The sequence below is a fragment of the Bufo gargarizans genome, chromosome 6 (genome assembly GCF_014858855.1).
Source record: "Bufo gargarizans isolate SCDJY-AF-19 chromosome 6, ASM1485885v1, whole genome shotgun sequence".
NCBI classification, from domain to species: Eukaryota; Metazoa; Chordata; class Amphibia; order Anura; family Bufonidae; genus Bufo; species Bufo gargarizans.
Window position 1 is genome coordinate 33,005,577 of NC_058085.1, and position 15,761 is coordinate 33,021,337.

A 15,761-nucleotide genomic window follows, 5' to 3' on the forward strand; every position below is an offset into this window, starting at 1 on the left:
ATCAGACTTTAGATTAGACCCCCAAGCTCCATCAGACCTCATATTAGACCCACAGGCACCATCAGCCTCAGATCAGATCCCCACTATCAGCCTCTAATCGGATCTCCCCTAGCAGCCTCGAATCAGATATCCCCTAGCAGCCTCGAATCAGATTTCCCCTCAGCAGCCTCGGATCAGACCACCTTCCGCCTTGGATCAGATCCCCATCAGACCTTACATAAAAATAAACTTACCTCACTTGCTCCGGATGTCGCTGCCACTCTGCAAATCCACTCGCTGCTCCCTGGTCGTCTTCTGGCCTGTGCTGTACTATAGCCTGATGTTGCACAGTGCCAGGTCATAGTACCCTCCTACATGCACTACTTCCTCTTGCTGTACACCATCAGAACACAATGCAGAGTGGAGCCCAGATGAAGACTAGGGCTAGTTAGTACAGCATGTGCAGTGCTGCTTTCACCTCACTTTTGTGGGGAAAAAGTGTGTCTTAGAGTTGCATATTATAAATATAATGTTAAGATCTTTAATAAAAGATAATACCGTTTTTTTTCTTGGCAGATGACTATATCAGGAGCTCAAAGGGACTTCCACTATCCAAAGATCTCAAAGCAAATGATCATGCTATGATACAAAATACTTATGAAACATATGTTAGTATCCCAGCTACACCCTCAGCTTTGCAAAGCAACAGTCAACACAGAAGAAGTGAACCTCCAAGAGCTCTCACAGGGGAGAAGCCATTTTCATGCTTAGAATGTGGGAAATGTTATAGGATGAAATCAAGTCTTATTATACATCAAAGATCTCACACAGGGGAGAAGCCATTTTCATGTTCAGAATGTGGGAAACGGTTTACTAAAAAATCAAGTCTTATTACACATGATAGAATTCACACTGGAGAGAAACCATTTTCATGTTTAGAATGTGGAAAATGTTTTATCCAGAAATCAGATCTTGTTAAACATAATAGAATTCACACAAAGGAGAAGCCATTTTCATGTTCAGAATGTGGGAAATGTTTTAGCGATAAATCAAGTTTTATTTCACATGAGAAAACTCACACAGGGGAGAAGCCATTTTCATGTTTAGAATGCGGAAAATGGTTTAGCAAAAAATCAAGTCTTATTACACACGAGAGAATTCACACAGGGGAGAAACCATTTTCATGTTCAGAATGTGGGAAATGTTTTATCCAGAAATCAGATCTTGTTAAACATCAGAGACGTCACAGAGGGAAGAAGCCATTTTCATATTTGGAAAAGGTATAGCTTTAAATCAGAACTTTTTAGACATCGGAGAACTCGCCCAGAGGAGAGGCCATATTCATGTGCAAAATGTGGCAATTAAATTTAAACAGAACTGAGATCTTATTACACATCAAAGAATTCACACAGGGGAGAATCTGTTTTCATGTTCAGAATGTGGGAAATATTTTATAGATAGATCAAATCTCGCTAAACATCAGAGAACTCACACAGGGGAGAAAACATATAATAATGTTCAGAATTTGGGACGTTTTTTTAATTGGAAATCAGATCTTACCATCAGAGAATTCATATAGGGGAGAAGCAATAATAATGTTCTAAATGTAGAATATCTTTTAGCCACAAATAGTATTGTCTGAAACATAAATATCTTACACATGAAAGATTTTCTGTTATAGTCAAGTAAGGCTAGTTTCACACTAGCGTTCGTCGGTCCGCTCGTGAGCTCCGTTTGAAGGAGCTCACGAGCGGACCCGAACGCCTCTGTCCAGCCCTGATGCAGTCTGAATGGAGTGGATCCGCTCAGACTGCATCAGTCTGGCGGCGTTCAGCCTCCGCTCCGCTCGCCTCCGCACGGCCAGGCGGACAGCTGAACGCTGCAAGCAGCGTTCAGCTGTCCGCCTGGCCGTGCGGAGGCGAGCGGATCCGTTCAGACTTACAATGTAAGTCAATGGGAACGGATCCGCTTGAAGATGACACCATATGGCTCAATCTTCAAGCGGATCCGTCCCCCATTGACTTTACATTGAAAGTCTGAACGGATCCGCTCAGGCATCTTGCGCACTTAGAAATTTTTCTAAGTTATTAATGCAGACGGATCCGTACTGAACGGAGCCTCCGTCTGCATTAATATGATCGGATCCATTCAGAACGGATCCAATCAAGTGCTAGTGTGAAAGTAGCCTAAAGCAGTTTGGATCATTAAATGATGATTAAGAAATGTCTGTAATTACCAATAAAAATCTGTCCTGGTGTCATGGTGCCCTGTTCTGCTGAAAGTGTCCCTATGCTATAAAGTCAACAGCTGCCATGAAGGGATGAACTTGGTTGACCAAAATGCTTAGGTTAGCCCTACTGTCCCAAAGCCCATCCATAGATATGAAAGGACCCAAGCTGTCCCTAAAAAACATTTCCCACACCATTACTCAACCTCCACCAGTCTGAACTGTTGAACACTTGACAGGAAAGGGTTCATCGATTTATGCTGCTTGTGCAAAATTCTGGAAATCTGACTCGGCAATGTTTTCCACTGCTCAGTGATCCAGTTTCTGTGCTCTGCTCTCTTTGGAGTCTTGCCTTTTTGTTGGAATGGCACCTGAACTGGTCATCTGCTATTTTTGCTCATCCATACTAAGGAACTACAAGTTGTGCACTCGGAAACCTTAGTTGGGACACCAGCTTTGTATTCGACAGTTTACTTGACTGTGTACCGTCTGTTAGTCTGGCGCCATTCTGGCTATTCTTCTGTGACCGTCCACAGGATCCCCATTCACTGGATGTTTTCCTCGATCCCATGATTTCTGGTATACTCTCCAATGCACATGAAAACTCCACCAGGCAATTTTTCATATTTTGGTTCCGGCTACTCAAGCACCGATAACCATGTCCCATTTGAAGTCACCTGATTGCTTTATTTTCCCATTCTAATGTATATTCACATTGAAACTGATCCACAACAAACTTGCTCTATTAATTTTATTGCTGTACTTTGGATTCATGGGTCTGATTTCCATTCATCAAAGCTTTAATTGTGAAAGGGTAGTGTGACGAAGATATCTAATTTATGTGTTTCTTATATTCATGCTCAGCTTTTCAAAGAGTTGATGGCTGAATTCTAGTCTGCTGCCCTGTTTGACCTTCTGCTGGTTTACGGCCTCACATTATTTCTCTGACACTGGGAAAGGTGAGTGAAGAATGATGGGATTGTTAGGCTCCATCTTATCTTTGAAGAGACCGGAAATTAATCTCAAACCATTTAGCTCCAATCACCAAATGGATTTGCTGGAGGACACGACACATTTGATAACATTATCTGTTAACCATATGGTTGGGCAAAGGAAATATAGGGTGTATTTGCCAAAGGAAAGTTTTTAAACCCACCTTGATATGCTTGGTGGAGATTCTGTGTGTATGGAGCTATGCTATAACGTCGACCTACAGCTGCCTCGATAAACAATTACAAGAACCGAATGCCAAGCTTCACTGGTAGGAATACTTGAACCACATCATTTAGGGATGTGAGTTTTGCTTTTATGTAATCCCTTTTGAACCTTCCTTTGAATTGTCCTTTCAGTATCTTGTAAAATCAAAAATAATAGGGGGCGCTCCCTTGTGAAATACCTTTAGGGTTCCCAGATAAGGACTCAAGGTGAGAATACCTTACCGAATAATGTTGTGCAAATCCAGGCACAACACTAGGAAATGGAGTGGTCTCTCCTGCAGAGAGGATCGGTCAGACTGCTGCGCTTGTTCGCCAGGATCCTCCAGGTGGAGTTCAGAATACACATAGGAACATGTTCGCTCAAGAAGGAGCAGAAAAACAAAAGCATGCTACTCTGCTATCTATAAAGTTATTTATAAAAATAACCTACATAAAACATAAATAAAAGGCTATCTACACTTTTTAGTGGCGGGCCACCACCTTCATCAGGCTGTCCTGATCTACATAGCAGAGCAGTGTCCTTTTTGTTTTTATTTTTCTGCTCCTTGTTGAGTGAACATGTCCCTTCTGTATTTTGTAGGCACTGTTGTCAAATTATATTAAACCTTTAAGTCTAGTAGCTTCTGTGTTGTCCTGTTGATGTAACCTGGTTATATTTGGTATTACAATCTACTGTGCGTACAGCAATGTATTGACTTGGCTGCAGTTGCTGCACAGTAGGTGGGAATATTCTTGCATAGGTAGTCCCAGCAGGTGAGTGTGGTGATCCAATAGTACAGAATATTGCATGTGTCTTTGTATAGTCTGGGGATATCCAAAAGTGAAGAAACTTTGTCAGCAAAATCCTACGGTCTTTATTTCATACCACATAATTACAGGTATAGGGTCTTCTGTCTACGCGTTTTGAAACGCGTAAACAGAATATCATATACCTACCGTTTTTTATAATAAAAAGTAAGACAGCACTACCTGTTGAGATGTTTTCAATAAGTCCATTCAGTGGCAGAGCCAGTGGTGTCGGATCCGGACCTCTGGGTCCCCAAAGTACAAAAATAGAGGGGAAAAAAAACAGTAGCACTCCAATTTCTCAATGTAGTTTCTGTGTTTATTTCTCGCCCAGCATGCTTTTTTTTCCCTCTATTTTTGTACCTGTTTTTATGTGATATGGAATAAAGGCTGTTCGATTTTACCACTGAACTTTATTCACTTTTGGATATTTCATTGCCGTCGCAGACTGTTTCTTCAGCGTTTGAGGAACAGAAAATTATTATATGTAGAGCTTAAAGTGGTGAGCATACTTTTGGATTTTATTTCGTTTGGGGATAGCCCGCTTTTGGAGTGAGTGAAAGGTCATTTCTGGTATAGTGTGCCATGACAGGTAGGTGTCTCAAAAAATTTGGCCATTCAGTATAACTGTATCTTAACACTTGTTGGTATCACTTGTTAATAAACATTTGTATTTCAAAAAATTTGCTTGTGTTTGGGCCAATTATTCCATATCCTTGAACTTTTTACCTTAAAACCTAGGGAGATCAGGTAGGCATTTTTTTTATAAATAGTGAGAAGCTGTGGATCCCAGAATTTGTTCAAACCCTTTCGGTTTTTGAAACTAAACCATCCTATCATGAACCACTTAGGCCTCCATGTTGTACACTACGTGCAGAATTATTAGGCAAATGAGTATTTTGACCACATCATCCTCTTTATGCATGTTGTCTTACTCCAAGCTGTATAGGCTCGAAAGCCTACTACCAATTAAGCATATTAGGTGATGTGCATCTCTGTAATGAGAAGGGGTGTGGTCTAATGACATCAACACCCTTTATCAGGTGTGCATAATTATTAGGCAACTTCCTTTCCTTTGGCAAAATGGGTCAAAAGAAGGACTTGACAGGCTCAGAAAAGTCAAAAATAGTGAGATATCTTGCAGAGGGATGCAGCACTCTTAAAATTGCAAAGCTTCTGAAGCGTGATCATCGAACAATCAAGCATTTCATTCAAAATAGTCAACAGGGTCGCAAGAAGCGTGTGGAAAAACCAAGGCGCAAAATAACTGCCCATGAACTGAGAAAAGTCAAGCGTGCAGCTGCCAAGATGCCACTTGCCACCAGTTTGGCCATATTTCAGAGCTGCAACATCACTGGAGTGCCCAAAAGCACAAGGTGTGCAATACTCAGAGACATGGCCAAGGTAAGAAAGGCTGAAAGACGACCACCACTGAACAAGACACACAAGCTGAAATGTCAAGACTGGGCCAAGAAATATCTCAAGACTGATTTTTCTAAGGTTTTATGGACTGATGAAATGAGAGTGAGTCTTGATGGGCCAGATGGATGGGCCCGTGGCTGGATTGGTAAAGGGCAGAGAGCTCCAGTCCGACTCAGACGCCAGCAAGGTGGAGGTGGAGTACTGGTTTGGGCTGGTATCATCAAAGATGAGCTTGTGGGGCCTTTTTGGGTTGAGGATGGAGTCAAGCTCAACTCCCAGTCCTACTGCCAGTTTCTGGAAGACACCTTCTTCAAGCAGTAATACAGGAAGAAGTCTGCAAGGTAAGAAAAACATGATTTTCATGCAGGACAATGCTCCATCACACGCGTCCAAGTACTCCACAACGTGGCTGGCAAGAAAGGGTATAAAAGAAGAAAATCTAATGACATGGCCTCCTTGTTCACCTGATCTGAACCCCATTGAGAACCTGTGGTCCATCATCAAATGTGAGATTTACAAGGAGGGAAAACAGTACACCTCTCTGAACAGTGTCTGGGAGGCTGTGGTTGCTGCTGCACGCAATGTTGATGGTGAACAGATCAAAACACTGACAGAATCCATGGATGGCAGGCTTTTGAGTGTCCTTGCAAAGAAAGGTGGCTATATTGGTCACTGATTTGTTTTTGTTTTGTTTTTGAATGTCAGAAATTTATATTTGTGAATGTTGAGATGTTATATTGGTTTCACTGGTAAAAATAAATAATTGAAATGGGTATATATTTGTTTTTTGTTAAGTTGCCTAATAATTATGTACAGTAATAGTCACCTGCACACACAGATATCCCCCTAAAATAGATAAAACTAAAAACTACTTCCAAAAATATTCAGCTTTGATATTAATGAGTTTTTTGGGTTCATTGAGAACATGGTTGTTGTTCAATAATAAAATTAATCCTCAAAAATACAACTTGCCTAATAATTATGCACTCCCTGTACAGTAGAGATGAGTGAACCAGTTCTTACCAAACAGGGTTCTGTCCAAACTGTGCGATTTTTTATTTATTTATTTATTTATTTATTTATTTTGGATGACAGACGAACTCGAACCTTTTCAGGTTCGTCTTGGATGCATCCAGCAAAACGTCATGTAGCGCCTTTTTACTGAGTTTATCTGCGGAAAAAAAGCACTAGGGAGCAAGAAGGGTGCTCGCATGACCCTGAGAGGAAAGGGGAGGGGGGGGAGGAACGTGCTCTGATAGGCTCCCACACTGACAGACAGCCTGGGTGAGCAAATCAGTGCTGCAGCAGACAGGAAGGTAGTCTAGCAGAATGTCATTCTGTGCTGGGCTATGAATGAGGGTGGTTAGGTCTTACAGTGTCTGCCAAAAAAACTATCTTAGGGAGTCAGGGACAGTGAAAAATCAATTAAGCTTGTAGTATTTTACTGCCAGGGAGAGTGAAGGGATAGAAGTGCAAAGAAGAAGAATTGAGTGTGTAGAGTAGGAACAAGCCGGTAATCTGTCAACCAGGAAGTGAGGAGCTGAGGCTGGGTGTGCCTCCTAGCAGAACTGCAGCAGCTGCAAACCTTCAAGGCAGCCAATACTTTTATTTTTTTCCATTTTAACAGAAATTCAGTTTTTTGAGGGGTGGAATAAGTGTAAAACTGCACAACTCATGTTCTAACATCAATCTAGCACAGCATATACTAGTGTGTACTCTGTCAGGACACCTCACATAGTTAATTTCGTTTTTTTGTTTTTTATTAAGTTTGAAAAACCATATAAAATATGCAGAGTAGCGGACAAAAACGTCAGTGATTAAGAAAGTAATACTAGGGCTAAATCTGTTTATTTCTATATCTCTACACATTTTTTTTTTTCTTTAGTTTTTTTTTTTGGGGTGGGGGGTATCACTACACCACTACACAGGGTAGTGCACCAAATTATATGTGAGTGATAACGTGATATTAAGCCTCAATCATCTGTTTCCATTTATTCCTGCCTCAACACGGTTTATAATTCCGGGTGGGGGGAGGTTGTTTAGTTTAATAAAAACAGCATATAGGCGATACGTACACCAATACACAGGGTAGTGCACCAAATTATCTGTGACTGTGTGTTTAAACATCATCTGCCCCCTCATAAAGGACAATATTTGGAGGCTTTTGATATAAAAAAATAACAACATATGTAATGGCGCGGTGTGTTTTTAAACACAGTGTATGTTAATAGTGATGGACGAACATCGGCCGGGACGGTTTGCGAATGCAAACGCGATCAAATGTTCGCGAACGGGCCCCATTCACTTTAAAGGCAGGCGAACCTGGAATACCTTCAGGTCATATTTGCAGCCACCAAATACTTACTAGAAGTGCACAAAGTCCCACAACATGGACAGTGACATACCAGATGTATTATTCGAATTTGAGATCTCCATTCATTATTTTTTTCAATGCGAAATATCGGCAATGTAATTTTCGTCTATGCACATGCGCAAAATAGGCGCGGCCTACTACAGCAACTGGTTTCCACCAGACCGAAGTTGGATGCGATCAGAAAAGATGGTTGGCAACAATTTTTGCGACGTTGAGGAAGAATTTCTGATCACTGTAAGTAATTTGACATTAAAGCAGTGTATTTGGTTACATTTCACATGCATGTTATAACAATCGCTGGATATGCAGATCGAGTGTTTAAAAAAAGCACCATTTCAAAAATCCCTAATGATGCAATTTATTTTTTCGCGGTACACACAACTTCACATTTTGTAAGGTCTCATGAGATATTAGTGATTGGTGCACTAAGTATTGTTGTGAGAACTTGCCACTCTAGTACAAGCCCCACAAATTAGCCAATAGGCATTCAACTGACAGCACACAATTTTGTAGGATTCTGTAGCTGGAGGGACATTAGGCGGTCACAGGATAAAAATGTAACTGTCGGCCAGTACAGGCCCCAAAAATTTGCCAATAGGCATTACCTGACAACCAAAAACTTTGGATTCTGTGGCTGGAGGTACATTAGGCGGTCACAGGATAAATATGTAACTGTCGGCCAGTACAGGCCCCAAAAATTATCCAATAGGCATTCACCTTACAGCACAGAATTTGGGATTCTGTGGCTGGAGGTACATTAGGCGGTCATAGAATAAATATGTAACTGTTGGCCAGTACAGGCCCAAAAAATTAGCAAATAGGCATTCACCTGACAGCAAAGAACTTTGGATTGTGTGGCTGGAGGTACATTAGGCGGTCACAGGATAAATATGTAACTGTAGGCCAGTAAAGGCCCCAAAAATTTGGCATTCAACGGACATAAAAGAGCTTTTATGCCACTGTATTTACCTAAGACAGGGACCATGATTTGTTCTGGGTGGTGGCGGATATTTGTGGGTTGTCATGAGGAAATTCAATCAAACATGGTCGACTCGTCACATGTGTTGAATTCCTCTGAGATCCATGCCTCATTAATTTTTTGAAAATGTGAGGTAGTCCACACTGTTGTGAGCTAGGCGAGTGCGCTTATCGGTCAGGATCCCCCTTGCTGTGGTGAACGTCCTTTCGGACAGGACACTGGACAAGGGGCAAGCCAACAGTTCCATGGCAAATTATGCCAGCTCTGGCAACAGGTCAAGCCTGCACTCCCAGTAGTCCAGGGGTTCGACGCTTCTCAGAGCGTCCCCATCGGCTGTCGATGGGTTGGCTGCAAGAATGATCTCATATCTGAAGTGACCAACACATCTTTAAACCGCCCTCTTCTTCCATGCGCTGTTGGATTGGTACACGCAACTGTTTCTCTGTGAGTGGAAATTCCTCTGCCAGCGCCCGCAAAAGCAGAATGCAGCATTTCTCGAAGCAAGGCCTGGAAGTGCTGCATTCTGACAGCCCTCTGTGAAGGTGGTAACATTTCCGCCGGTGTGGCTCTTGGCTTCCAGGCACAACAGACGCAGCACAGCTTGGCAACGTCTCACCTGGCATGTCAAATAGGTTCTGGGGATCTTGGAGGGCGCAGCAGAAGAGACAGTAGCAGTAGAAAATGAGGAGTCAACCAAGGAGGAGAGAGAGGATGGAGTAGGAGGAGGAGAATAGGCAGGCCTGCATGCAATTGTGGCGGTAACACCAAATCTACATGGGTGCCACGGGTTGCCTGCTTGATGGCCGTCAGAAGGTTCACCCAGTGGGCAGTAAAAGTTATGTACCTTCCCTACCCGTGTTTGCTAGACCACGTGTCTGTGGTCAGATGTATCTTGACACTGTGTGCCAGAGATATATTCACTTGCCGCTGAACGTGGTCATATAGCTCTGGGATGCCCTTCTGGGAGAAGTATTTCCTTCTAGGGACCTTCCATTGCGGTGTTCCAATGGCCACAAATTTTCTAAAGGCCTCCGAGTCCACCAGTTTATATGGCAGTAGTTGGCGGGATAGCAGTTTTGACAAGCCAGTGGTCAGCCGTTGGGCAAGAGGGTTATCTGGCGTCATCTTTTTTCGCTCGAACATTTGGGTCAAGGAAGCCTGCCTTTTCCCAGATGAACGTGACAACGGCATGGTGGAAGGTGGAGTGGAGGACAAATGGGAGGAGAGAGGAGAAGGAGAAGAGGCAAGTCGGTGAGCGCCGGGAGTGTGGCTTTGTGGGTTCTGGCGGTGTTGCTCCCACTAGGCTTGGTGATGGGAAGCCAGGTGCCTTCTTAAGGCGGTCGTACCTAGGTGAGTGTTGGGATTACCGTGACTTATGTGTTGACAGCACAGGCTGCAGATGGCAACACTATTGTCAGCAGCGGACACATAAAAAAAAGCCCACACTGCGGAACCATGTGCCGTCATCCTGGGAGCGCCAGATGTGACCGTGCATGGTGGATGTTTTGTTCCAGATACATTAGCAGTCTGCGTTTTGCACCTGTGCACTGTACGTTCTGCCTGCTTCTCCTCCTTATCTGCTGCTCTGTCTCTTCCTCTGAACTCCCCTCCTCTTCCTTTCTTGTGGGCACCCACGTGACGTCCATCGACACGTCATCATCGGATTCGTCACCTTCACCACCACTGACATTAGAGATCTCGGAGTATGCAGCAACAGCGGGGACCACCCTCCCTGGGCTGATCTGGGTACTGTCGTGACTGTTGATACCTCCTCTTCCTGATCCGATGCCAATATTGGCTGCGCATCAGACTCGAGCGGAGGGGATACATTGGTGGTGTCTTTGGGGGTATAAATTCCCTATAGAAGAGCAGTATTTATGGAAGAAGGTATATCACACCCCTGCCTCAATCAGTTATTTTGGGGGCAACTGGTAAATCACACCAGTAGAAATTATTTGTTCCAATAGTGTTTGTATAACGAATACAAAAACAGCCCGTATACGCAAACCCAAAAAAAGTTCATGTGAACGAGCCCTAATGGTCAGACAGAGCAGTTTAATCAAACTGTTGAGCAGCATCTTAGTTGTCACATTGATGATCATCAATCTGAATGGTAACTTATCTGCTGTTAGCTAAATTTGTCATCAATAATTGTCATCAGGTATCTGTCAATACTTCGCCTTTTATTAGTAATTATGGTATTCATGTTCATTTTGGGTCTTTTTTCTTATCTCCCAATGTGGGGATGGAGATCATTTCAAATAAACTGTGCACAATTTGGGCGCAGGTTCAAGCAAACCTCAAGAAAAACTGTACATAAATCACTGCGAAAGGTGCACCACAATGATATGCAACTGACAACTCTGGCTAATCCCTACAGCTGATGTTCAATGCTCAGACTTTAGCCAATGTATTCCTGTCAGGAACACATCGGAGCCCTTTTGTCCGTGTGTCACACTCTGCAGAGACGAGTCGGCTGAAAGAAGTGTCTGGACCAAATGGAGAAGATGACAGAGAATGTCTACATCGGAGCAGGGGCGTAGCTAGAAATGACTGGGCCCCATAGCAAAAAAAAATTATGGGCCCCCCCTCCCGGATCTCCCACCCCCACATACCTATTGGACCTCCCACCCCTTCCAGAGCTCCCACCCAAACACCCCTCCAGGACCTCCCACCCCAACATCCCCCCCCCCAAGTGTCGTCCACAGATCCCCCCTTAAGTGTCGTCCACAGATTCCCCCCCCTTCAGTGTCGTCCACAGATCCCCCCTTAAGTGTCGTCCACAGATTCCCCCCCCTTCAGTGTCGTCCACAGATCCCCCCTTTAGTGTCGTCCACAGATCCCCCCTTTAGTGTCGTCCACAGATCCCCCCTTTAGTGTCGTCCACAGATCCCCCCTTTAGTGTCGTCCACAGATCCCCCCTTTAGTGTCGTCCACAGATCCCCCCTTTAGTGTCGTCCACAGATCCCCCCCTTCAGTGTCCTCCACAGATCCCCTCTTCAGTGTCCTCCACAGATCCCCCTTCAGTGTCCTCCACAGATCCCCCCCTTCAGTGTCCTCCACAGATCCCCCCCCTTCAGTGTCCTCCACAGATCCCCCCTTCAGTGTCCTCCACAGATCCCCCCTTCAGTGTCCTCCACAGATCCCCCCTTCAGTGTCCTCCACAGATCCCCCCCTTCAGTGTCCTCCACAGATCCCCCTTCAGTATCCTCCACAGATCCCCCCTTCAGTGTCCTCCACAGATCCCCCCTTCAGTGTCCTCCACAGATCCCCCCTTCAGTGTCCTCCACAGACCCCCCCTTCACTGACCTACCTCATCTTCTGCTCGTGCAGCAGTGCGCCTCGGGCCCGCCTACTCCAGTCCTGACCTGACTACTCCTTCCTTGGCTTCCCCCCAGCCAGGCCCGAGCCGCGGACCGCCCAAGCCCGCCCACCTGGCTGCCTGGCTGTGTAAAAAAAAAAAAAAAAAAAAATGAATGCAGTCCGGGACGGGCCCCCAGTGGCGTAGGGCCCCATAGCCACTGCTATGGTTGCTATGGCATTCCCTACGCCACTGCATCGGAGAAGACGTCACCTGGGAGGCACTGTATGTGAGAGGTATGTGCTACTGTATAGTATAGTGTATTTATGTATGTGTACCATGTATATGGTGTATTTATGTGTATGTGTGTTGGATATACTGTATATGGTGTACGTGTCGTGACGCCGCACGTCCGCCGTTGAGTAGGGAACCTGTTCTCAAAAATTTGAATCCGACCCCCCATTGTCGATCTGCCTGCTAGCACCCCCAACCTCCCCCAAAATCCCCCCCTGTTGGCAATCTGTCTGCTTAGCCCCCCCCACGCCAGCAGTCTGTTTACTATCCAAACCCTCCCCCCTCGCGTTACCGCTTGGGTCGGTCGGCAGGCTCAGTGAAGAACGTGAAGGGATATCAGCGGTGCCGCGGCGGCAGGGCGGAGCTTGATGGACGTCCCCTACGTGACTCGTCCCAGGGGGGGGTGAGACCATTTTCTACCGCACCGGGTGACACCAGCCTTAGCAACGCCACTGCACTAGACTACCTAAGGTGTGTGAATACGGTCTGAGAGGTGCTAAGATACAACTTACAGACAAGCTCCCACACACTATTCCATCTTGTGTAGGATGCCATTGTAGTGCATGTGGTCCGCTGCCATCATCCTCCATTGTATGCAGTTTTGCTGGGGATTGCCGTTAGCAACGGATCACATGCAGAGGAATTGCTCCCCCGGTTATAAACACGCCACAGTGTTGTTGTTTTTTTTTTTTTTTTTTTAGCGTTTCCTCCCATTTAGGCCACTTTATTTCAGTTATTTTTCTTGATATGTTTAGAATGTGCCATTGCGTACTGCTTGTAGCATTCTGGTGCACCTGGCGGCCTGTGTCACATGACCTGTTATAGGCGGGGCTTACAGCCTTATCATCTCTCCCACTGCCTGAGTGATCTCACTATGGAGGTATGTGGGAGCTTGGCTGTAAGTTGTATCTTAGGGCATAATAAAGGAAAGCCCTTTATTATGCCCTCCATCATGAACACTGTTTGACTCTTGTTCACAGTTTTACCACAGCCAACTAAGGATGTGACACATGGGGAGGGGGGTTCGCTTATGTTGTCACGCAATTATCTCCCAGGATACTGGGGGAGGAGTTATGTGCACATGTGTGTGTGTCAATATAGTTCAGTTTTTGGTTTACCCAGCAATAGGTCTCAGCTGATGTGTGGGATGATTTCACGCCTGACAGGATTATTTACGATCCAGGCAGTAAAAGGGGGACCCGTGATGGTGGGAGTTGACCAGACCGTCACTTTTGGTGGCAGCGATGGAAATGTCCCTTTTCCATGGCTTCATAATCTGAGGCGGGAACCGGAGCAGCTTGCATGGAAGGCTGCTACAACCAGCTCAAGCGCAACAAGTTGAAAGAACTACTGGAAGTTCGTGGAGGTAGTGGCAGCAATAAAGCCAAGCAGCTTATTATCAGCGATGCTTGGCTAGCGCTGTTCTAGCCAAATTCTTCGCCTGAGATTATTTTTTGCGTCATTGATAGTGCGAACAAAAATGCGAACAAACGGAGGGAATTACAGATCCGTCTAGTTTAGGCCCAGAAAACTACAGCGGCTATACCGAACTGTTCCCGCACTAACTACGAACCACAGGAAATTCCTTTCAAAGCATTTGATTGGCGTACCAACGAAATTAATAGATATTTGGCTGATTTCGAGAGACAATGTTCCCTGCACAAGGTAGCAGAGGGGGAATGAGTTCCAATTTTAGCTGGAAAGCTGTCTGGCAAGGCAGCTGATGCTTTCAGAGCTATCCCTGATCAGGACCTGAGTAGCTATGAGCGAGTAAAAGAGGCGCTCCTAGCCAGGTACGCAATGACCCCAGAGGCGTACCGGAGGAAATTTTGAGACTCCAGGAAAGCAGAGTCGGACTCTTACACAGAGTGGGCTTGCCAGTTGCATAGGGCAGCCACCCACTGGAGGAATTGTTACAACTGGTACTACTGGAACAATTCATCACGTTGCTCCCGCCAAATGTAAAGGAGTGGGTGAGGGACCGTAACCATCTCACCTTGCAAGAGGCGGCCAGGATGGCCGATGAATACATGGATGTCCGGAAGCCAGAACAACCTCCCCTCAAACCCCAACTACTTTGGTTCGGGTCCCCAGCGCAACGACCAGGAGGGAGCTGTCAACCACCCCAGCGACCTGCCGCAGCGGCTTATTAACCTCCACAGACTACTGGACCTTGCGGTTTTCTGTGCAAGCAAGTGGGACACTACCGAAGGGACTGCCTGCTGGAACAACCCCGACCTAACTGAAAAGGTCTGTCAGGTCCCAGCGCCAGGGCAGCAGTCCACTCACTTGATTACCCGGTTCCAACTACTGGGGAGGCACGGGAGTTATCTGGAGAAAAACCCCTGGGGTTCCGTCATGAAGCCAATCACAAACAGGATTAGGGTGTGGGGTCTGGAACAGTAAAGGTGGGGGTCATGAAGGATTTGGCTCCTCTTACGTCTGCTTTTATGTGGGAAAGAGGTAGCGGGAGACCCCACCTTACTAAAGTACTGGGAAAAATCTGTAACTGATCAAAGGGGACTAGAGGGGGAGCAGTATGTATGGGAAGGTAGCAGATTGTATAGGCTAACCGATTCTAGGACAAATGCCTCATGGCCCAAGCGGAAATGTCAGCTAGTCGTCCCCCAAAAGTATAGGCAAGAGCTGTTGAGAATTGGTCACGACATTCCCTTAGCTGGGCATTTGGGCATCCGACGGATGTCATACCAGGTGACCCAACATTTTTTCTGGCCAGGAATCTCCAATGATGTCCGACAGTATTGTCAAACTTGTGAAGTATGCCAGCGGGTGGGCAAGAGATGTGACCACCCTCGGGCCAAAATAATCCCCATGCCCATAATTGAAGAACCGTTTAGTCGGGTAGCGGTGGATTTAATAGGGCCCCTGGCTCAACCTAGCCGCTCCGGTAAACGTTACATCCTGACCATAGTGGATTACCCCACTAGGTACCCCGAAGCGGTAGCAGTGCCCAATATTGAGGCTGAAACAGTAGCAGATGCCCTGGTCAAGGTATTCTCAAGAGAAGAATTTCTCGGGGAAATTCTTCTGACCAGGGTACTCAATTCACAGCATCTGTAACACATCAGCTATGGAAGTTCTGTGGGATAAAACCCCTGATGAGCTCCCCATATCACCCCAGACTACCGGTCTCTGTGAGCGATATAATGGAATTCTGAAGC

The 15,761-nt window shown here is 45.5% G+C and overlaps 1 pseudogene; it reads left to right on the forward strand.

Moving 5' to 3' along the window:
* The window catches only part of LOC122941925, a 158,214-nt pseudogene that overhangs the window by 81,741 nt on the left and 60,712 nt on the right, over positions 1 to 15,761 (forward strand).